This window comes from Sarcophilus harrisii, chromosome 3 (assembly GCF_902635505.1).
Source record: "Sarcophilus harrisii chromosome 3, mSarHar1.11, whole genome shotgun sequence".
Classification (NCBI taxonomy): domain Eukaryota; kingdom Metazoa; phylum Chordata; class Mammalia; order Dasyuromorphia; family Dasyuridae; genus Sarcophilus; species Sarcophilus harrisii.
The window spans coordinates 111,737,989-111,747,206 of record NC_045428.1 but is presented as its reverse complement, the minus strand read 5'-3'; positions in this window follow the sequence as shown (position 1 = coordinate 111,747,206).

Sequence of the window (9,218 nt, the reverse complement as noted above, 5' to 3'; positions counted from 1 at the left end):
TGGTCCTCCCAACAACCTTGAAAGTTAAGTACTATTATTATCCCCCTTTTATAGTTGACAAAACTGAGACACAGGGCAGTAGGTAACTTGCTCAGGGTCACATAGTCAATAAATGTCTGAGGTTGTATTTCAATTCATGTCCTCCTTATTCTAGGCCCAGGGCTTTATCTAGATAGAGTTCTGGGCCTGAAAACAGAAAGACCTTAATAGATCCATAATCCATCCTTCCTCCCTCCTCCCTCTTTTCCTTCCTTCCTTCCTTCCTTCCTTCCTTCCTTCCTTCCTTCCTTCCTTCCTTCCTTTCTTCCTTCCTTCCTTCCTTCCTTCCTTCCTTCCTTCCTTCCTCCCTTCCTTGCTTCCTCCCTTTCTTCCTTCCTTTCTCCTTCCCTCCTTCCTTTCTTCCCTTCCTCCCTCCTTCCCTTCCTTCTTCCCTCCATTCCTCCCCTCTTCCCTCCCTCCCTTCCTTCTTCCTTCTATTCCTCCCTCCCTTCTTCCTTTCCTCTCTCCCTCCCTTCCTCCCTCCCTCCTTTCCTTCCTTCCTTTCTTTCTTCCTCTCTCCTTCCCTTCCTTTCTTCCTTTCTTTCTTCCTCTCTCCCTCCTTTCCTTCCTACTTCCCTCCCACCCTCCCTTCCTTTCTCCCTCCCTCCCTTCCTCTTTTCTTCCTTCCTTCCTTCCTTCCTTCCTTCCTTCCTTCCTTCCTTCCTTCCTTTACCACTCATTATGAACTCTGTTCCAACTAAACTGGCTTATTTATTATTCCCCAAACTTGACTATTTCTTATACCTGGGGAAAAAAAATCCTAAAAGCTGCCCTTTGGAATCCTTGATGACATCCAAGGTTTTATTCAGGTACCTACCTACTTCAGGAAATCTTTTCTGATTCTTTTTAGTAGGTAATGTTTTTTCCCTCAAATTGTTATGTATTTACTTAACTCTTTACATATTGTATTCCCAAGTAGAATGTCAGATTTTTGAAGGCTGTTTTTTTAAAAATTCTCTTTATATTTTAACTACAGTATTGTACATATAGTAAGCATGTGTTTATTGAATTTAGGGGAAATCGTGGATATCAGTGCAACATTCAGATTGTTCATCTGTAGTATTCCATTCATAATATGTGACCAGATCATCTTGATGATGTGTGAAGTGCCATATAATTATTAATAAGAACCAAATTTTGATATACATAAATTTATATAAACTTTAATTATGATATATCACTTGTATAATTTAGTGATGTTGATCTATGTCCTTTAACTCAGTATTTTCTTTATAAATTCATTTTTATTAATATCCTTTGTTTTTTTTATTGCTTAAATTTCTAAGTGTATTATCCTTCCCTCCTGTCCTACTCTCATAGAGCTATCTCTTATAGTAAATAATTAAAAAGAAGAGAAATAAATTGAATTTTTTTTAAGTCTGATATTTTGTGCAGCATGAAATATCTAGTGTCATACTTCTTTGAAGGAGGAAAATCATTATAATCCCTTCTTCAGTATCAAATCTGGGCATTATTATTTTATAATATTCAGTTTTCTTTTGTTGTTATTGTTTCTATTTTCATTTTTGTAGTAATTTTTATAGTCACAAATTTTACTTGTTCTATGTACTTCATTTTGCATCATTCCATGTGTTCTCATGTTGATCAGTTCTTACAGTACAGAATAGTTATATCCCATTATATTCATTATACAAACTATTTATCTATCACATATATGATGGGTACATCCTTTGTTTCCGGTATACGTTGATACTAAGAAGAGTGTTGCTATAAATATTTTAGTATTTATGATAACTTTTCTTTTGTCATTGACCTCTTTGGGATAAAACTCCTACCTATAGAATATCTTAGCAAAAGGAAATGAGCGTTTTAATCACTCTCTTTGCATAATTTTAAATTGCTTTCCAGAATGGTTATACCATTTTATGATTCAAACAACAATGCATTTTTAAATCAGTATTTTGAACAGGTGTTGAAGCTCTTTGAAAAACCATGACAATTCCATTACACCCTTTTTCTCTAGTTTGTCTTTTTTCACTAGAATTGTTTTCCACATTTGTCTTTGCCTCTACAAGTTCTAGCAAAACTTAAATAAGAATAGGGTCACTTGCTTTTATTTTTTTCTAAATTAAATTTAAAAAGAAAGTTTAATTATTAGTGGAGTTGTGAACTTATTCACCCATTCTGGAAAGCAATTTGGAACTATGCCCAAAGGGTTATCAAACTGTCCATACCCTTTGATCCAGCAGTGTCTCTGCTGGGCCTGTGTCACAAATAGAGCATAAAAAATGGAAAAGGATTCATATGTGCAGAATGTAGCAGCCCTTTTTGTAGTGGCAAGAAACTGGAAATTGAATGGATGCCCATCAGTTGGGGAATGGCTGAATAAGTTGTGATATATGAATGTTATGGAATATTATTGTTCTGTAAGAAATGATTAATAGAATGATTTCAGAGAGGCCTGGGGAGACTTACAAGAACTGAAGCTAAGGGAATTGAACAGAACCAAGAGAACATTGTACATGGCAACAACAAAATTATGTGATTATCAACTCTGATAGACTTGGAATTTCTCAACAATGTGATGATTCAGGGCAATTCCAGTAAACTTGTGTTGGAGAGAAGCATCTGCATCCATTTCACCTTTTGTTGTTGTTGTGTTGTGTTGTTTGTTTTTTTTTCTTATTTTTCCCCTTTTGATTTGATTTTTCTTGTGCAGCATGATGAATGTGAAATATGTTCAGAATAACTGCACATGTCTAACCTATACGGGATTCTTGCTGTCTAAGGGAGGGGAGAGATGAGGAATTTCAAAGAAAAATTTGGAATACAAGGTTTTGCAAGGATGAATGTTGAAAACTATCTTCACATGTATTTTGAAAAATAAAAAGCTATTACTGTAAAAAGAAAAAGACAATTTATACCTACCCTACATGGAGTATAAAATTAAATATCTCTCTTTCACATTATAAATTTATTGTAATTCTATCCATGTTGGAATAATTACCATATACTTTCAGTTTACATTTTCTGAAAAATTCCAGAGACCTGAAATATTCTTGTTTTCCCTCTTTTCCCATTGAATTCCTGCCAGTCTGTTAAAACAATTCAAATTTCACCTCCATTTGAAATTTCCTGTTTTCTCATCAAGTTTTTAACTCTTTATCACATTCCAAAAACATTTAATTCTCTAATGTGTTAATATACTTTCTATATGGAATTTTACATTGCAGTTAAATGTGTTTCTGTCATAAAATTCTATAATATCCAAAGTAATCAGGAATATATCTTAACAGAAATACTTAGTTCTAATCCCAATAATGAACATAGTGTTCTCCATTTAATAGTTCCTTAAATAGTTGACGTCTTAAATTTAATTCATTGGAACAGATGTTCAACAGAGCTCTAGATAAGGCTTAGATAATCTTGCAGTCAACATTTTCATAAGATTTCCAATCCCAGAAGTTCGGCCCTAGAATTTTCTTCTCATTTGCAGTCCCAAAATTTCTTTCTGACCTTGTAACAAAAGCACAAACCTTTACCAATAAAATATATTGACTTTACTGATGTTCTCTATTTTATTGAGACTTCAAGAGCAGTTTGCCTGACAGCCAATCCCGTTCCTCTCTCCTCTCTTATTTTCCTTTTAACAACAAGGAAATATGTTATATGATATGACACCATGATGTCAAAACCTGGTACAGTACACTGGAGGACATAAGACCAAATGGAACATAGATCTGGGATTGTTTGATTCACACAATGATAAAAAGAATATAAATAAGTTGTGTGTTCAATTTTCTTGACAGTTGAAATTATATTACCTAACAATGTACTATATATGTATATTTGTGAGTGTGTATATGTGTATGTATACTTTTTTCTTGCTTCCATAAGCCAAAAAATTCTTTAGATATTTATAAAATCTTAAAGGGCTATATGAATATTGCTATCATTATTAATATTATATAAAAATGTCATACCATTCTTTCTCAATTTGATAAGCATCAATGGTTGGGCCATTTCCTGAAAGTCAACTGCTTCATGCCACTTCTGTATAAATACAGACACCTAAAGGATTTTTAAAGTATGAAATCAACATTCAAATAGGATTCTCTTTATTTAAATAGACTTATTAGAAATTTAAAGCAGATGAAGACGGTTTCAATGAAATGAATAAATAATTAAGGCAAATCTGTATACTTGTCAGAAACTCCATATTAAGAATTAGGTGAAGGCAGACAGTCTTCTGACAGAGCTGTCATTTTTTATAGCTAAAGGTAATGTTAATTTTTTAAAAATCTTGATGCTCTTTTCAAGTTTACTTGATCAAACCACAGGCTAAAAAAAGCTGCCAGATAACTTACACAGGTAATAATAAGAACCTTTAATCACAGATAAAAACTAACTACACAATGCTATTTATTCCAAAAACAGTGAGCTTAGTTGGGGAGGCAGGTTTTTGTGCTTCCAGCAGTTTTAATCATTGATCAGGTTGCAAAATACAATAACAGATTGCATTTTACAAACTGGTCACTAGCAATGCATCGTCAGCAGGCCTAGACAATAATCCCCGAGTGTTGTAGGACTGCAGCTGTTAATAACCCGGCTTGTTAGTTGAAAGCTGGCAAAGCCTCAAGTATTTAAGAGGATTAACCATATTATTATTATTTTTTATTTTTCAAATTCAAGTCTATGGTGATGAAGTTTCTATAAGGAAACAGCTTTGTCAAACAAACAAATCAGTTGTATTTTACTCACTAATTTTATAACAAGAAAAAAAGGTCAGGATTTGTCCTCAGGTTAGAATATGAATTTCTGATGAAGACACCTTTAATTGCAAAATGTTTCCAAGGAAAATAAAATGCTATTTTAAAGAAATATAACAAATGAATATATTCTATTGAGGATTGATCAAGTAGACCTTTTTGTACCATATGAGTGATCTCAAGGTTTTTCTACAAGGAAGAAATTATGCTGAATTTCCAATACAATAAAAGCTCCAAACTTTTGACCTTATAAGAAATTTATTATTGCCACCAGGGAGGCTAAAATGAGCTCTACTAAAGTGAGTAACTAATATAATTTGACCCTGGTTGTAAGAGCTAAGACTTTTAGTGGTATAAATAAAATGAGCATTGGATTTTGATTCCAAAGATTTGGAAGAATTTAAGAACCTGGGTTAAAATTCAAGTTTTGCCTCTGTAATTTCAGACAAATAATTTCTTTGTGTTTCACTTTGCTAATCTATAAAGTGTTGGCATTTGGGTTAGGTAATACTGTTATTTTCTTCTTGTCTAAATCTTGGTTTTGGAATCTAAAAGCAATTCTTTTATGTATAGACATGGAGAAAAACTACACCAAGAAATGACCATTAAATCAAAAGCTCTACATATATTATTCTGAAGACTTTGAAAATACATTCACCTCTCTCTAGAATATATAGGGAAAGTACTGATACAGTTAAGTAGATATTCTGGTTAACTGCCAAATATTCCCCATGTAGTTTCCTCTCCCTAAGGGATATACAGAATGAGTCAAAGGCAAGACTTGATTCCAGAACTTCTTGATGCTGAAGGCAGCTCTCTAGGTTATTATTTTTCAAAGAATTAGAATAATATGAAATATACTAAAGCTAGGTTAAGGCTTCATGGGACAGTCTAAAGGCATGGAATCACATACCTGATTCCTGGGCATAAATCTTGACTTTGTAAAGATCTGGGTTTTATTGTTGTTACTATAGGGCATGAAACAATTGAGATCTGTCATGTGGAGGATTCATTCACATTGCTGAGATCACAAATATATAAAAGTATTGAAGAACTACAGATCAGGACATTCATAAGATGTAGAACTAGAAGGGATTTGGGGATCACCTTGTCTAATCCTGTTCTTTTTCAGATGATGAAATGAAGGCTAAAACAGGTGAAGTGATTTGCATACTAGAGCTAGCAAGTAGCAGAGTTAGTATTTGAATCTATGCCTTCTCCTAGCAGAAATTTTTCTACTATAATATACTGCTTCTCCTGATATGAATGTAGACAATAATCATTGAGCTACATTTGTCTTTTATTCTTTGAGGGTTTCAGCCTGTGTTGTATACACATTTCAAATACTCAATGAATTTCTCCACAGACTTTCTTAATAGCATTTAAACAAATATGTTCAAAACAAAATTTGTCTTTCTCCCCCAAATAACTATTTATCTGATTTCCATGTTAAGGCATTCACACCCCAGTTCCTTCTGGTCAAAACACTGTGGGAATGCCCTCTATTTCCCTCTCACTTCTCATATCCAAATAGTTAACAAATTCTATCAAATATAATTATATGCTATCTCTCAAATATACTTTGCTCATTTCCTATCCAGACAGATGACTGAAACAGTCTTAATGACTAATGTGCAGATAATTGTTTAATAATCAGTTCTTCAGGGTGGGGAGTGTACAAATGACACATTGTTAAATTTAATATGCATTATTACGTTTTTCTCCATCACTTTCTTAAGTCTAGATTTAAAAGGGTTTGAGGGAATCATGCCATTTTATGTAGTCTTTGCAAATTGTCAAGATGTAAATGCTTAGACTGGAAATTTAACAATTTGCTCTAAAAAGCTGATTTTTGATTTGGCTCCATTTCAGCATACCATGATTTGCCACTATCACTCTTCCCTTTCCATTATATCATTATTGAATTAATCATATTTAGATACAGATTTGAAATTATTCCTCTGCTCAAGGCTTTTTAGGGCCTCCCATTTATTTACTAAATAAGTTCCTCCATTTTTAACATGACATTGCAGGCCTTCAAACTTGTTATCTTACTTCCTTTTACCCTATCCCTGTATCACATGTATTACTTCCACACTCTTGGGCCATTTTTTCCTACTATTTTATGTCCTTTTGTGTCCTCAAAGTTGCTTTTTTTGAAATTCTATTTATATTTTACAGTTCTGTCTATTACAGAGGACAGCTATTATAAAGGTGCCATGGATAGAACAGAGGCTCTCAAAGTATGGTCTGAGACACCTGGGTGTTCTCAAGACTCTTTTAGGCAGTTCTCAAAGTCAAAATTATTTTCATAATACTATTAAGATATTTTAATTCCAATATGGCATATAACAATACACATGACTCCCATAAATCAAACCTCTTTATGAAACCAAAATTTTGAAAACCACAGAGCTAGAGTACCAATGGTGGGGTCATGAGAAATTTTGTTTAAATTTGGCCTCAGAAATTTGCTAGCTGTGTGATTTGGGGCAAATCACTTAATCTTGGTTGCTTCCCTCAAAAAAAAAAAAAAAAAAAAAAAACTATAACAAATTCTACTTATTGTAATGAGGAAATCAAGGGTCCAAGGACTTAGATTTGAATCTGAGCTCTGCTGCTATTTTTGTTTTTTTGCTTTTATTATAATCAACTCCAAGATCCATTTTACACATCCCACATTGAATTAAACATTTGTTTATAATGCTATTTTTATGTTAGCCTAGGGGAAGTTGAAAGAAAAGGCAATTTTAGTCTCTGCCTCTAAAATGTAGAATTTAAAGCGTGCCTTAGAATATTATGGATTTAAAGCTGGAAGGGAAGGCCACTACAGATCACCAAGTAAAACTGTTGCTTAAAACCATAGTTCTCAAAATTTTCAGTCCACTGATTGCCTTGACAAAGTAAATCTGCTTAGCTTGCCTTCTTTCATTGCCTCAGCAAAAAATCGACAATGAAAACTTCATTTGATTCAATGGGAAGAAAGATTCTGTTTTTTAACTGAAATGAAGAGAAATAGTTCTATCTTTCTGAATACTGTTTGATTGTTTTACCTATGCCCAAGTCATATTTGAAATCTTCATGAAAGAAAAACATTTTGGTTTCTTTAAAAAAGTCATGTGGACAAAAGAATGCCATTATGTACATATATGGCCAATGGAAAAGTTGTGAAAAGTATAGAAAAATTGGCCTAGAATGAATAAATTGAAAGTATGCAGTAGCTACAGTTGGTTGCTGTGGAAACTGAGGCAAAATCAAAAGATTCTGCTTAATGGAAAAATCATCAGGGGAGAGAGAATACTATATATGGTTGTGTTTAGTTTTCATTCAGTTCAGTTGGAAAAAGCCAACAATGGCAGAGTGGAAGGAACTCTCATCTAGAACTAGGGTACTTTAAGACTTAGTGATAGATAAGATTTCAATGGGAATGATAAGAGAATATCTAATTAAAGGTTTAATTTTCATAACTATTAGAAGCACTGCAAATTAAATGGGCCAAAGAAATTGTGGAAAGTAAGGAGGAATTTTTTTGGGGGAAAAAGTAAACTGATAAAAAGAAAATTTGAAATATTACAGTTAATCAAATAGGATGATAACTGAATTATGTATATAAAAGAGTTAATTGAGAGAGTGCCTGATAATTTTGATGAATTCCTCTAATCAATTGGAGGACATTATAGAACATTTGGTTTGGAGATATCTAAAAAGCATTCCCTTGTGAAATGGATATTGTTTCCTTGCTGATAATGTACCTCTAATTTGAGATGACTGGCTAACCAAGATTCAAAGGGTTGGGTTTTTACTCAAGAATCTAAATTAGATTCTTGAGTAAAAAGAATCTAATCTTTCAAAGGTACATATAGCAAGCTATGAAACCAGCTTACTCTTGTCATCTTTCTCTTGTACTTCAGGATTTACTCTTTTCTTAGAAACTACCACTGAAGTTTAAGAAAGAATGAAACTTTCTTCTTTCCTGTCTTCTCTTCCTTCCCCTATCCTTTTACACATATTTGGAAAAACAAAAATAGCAAGATCACAAATACATTAGAAGACATTCTCGTTAAAAGAACATGTGAAGTAGTGTCTTTACTGGGCTTATATCCCAAAGAGATCATAAAGGAGGAAAAGGAACTCATTTGTGCAAAAATGTTTGTGTCAGTCCTGTTTGTAGTGGCAAGAAAATGGAAACTGAATGTATGCCCATCAATTGGAGAAGGGCCGAATAAGTTACAGTATATGAATGTTAGGGAATATTATTGTTCTATAAAATCAGCAGGATGATTTCAAAGAGACCTCGGGAGACTTACATGAACTGATGCTAAGGAAAGTGTGTAGTACTAAGAGAACAGCAACAAGAATATGCGATGATCAACTCCGATGGATGTGTCTTTTTTCAACAGTGAGTTGATTCATGCCAGTTCCAAAGATATTGTGATGAAGAGAGCCATC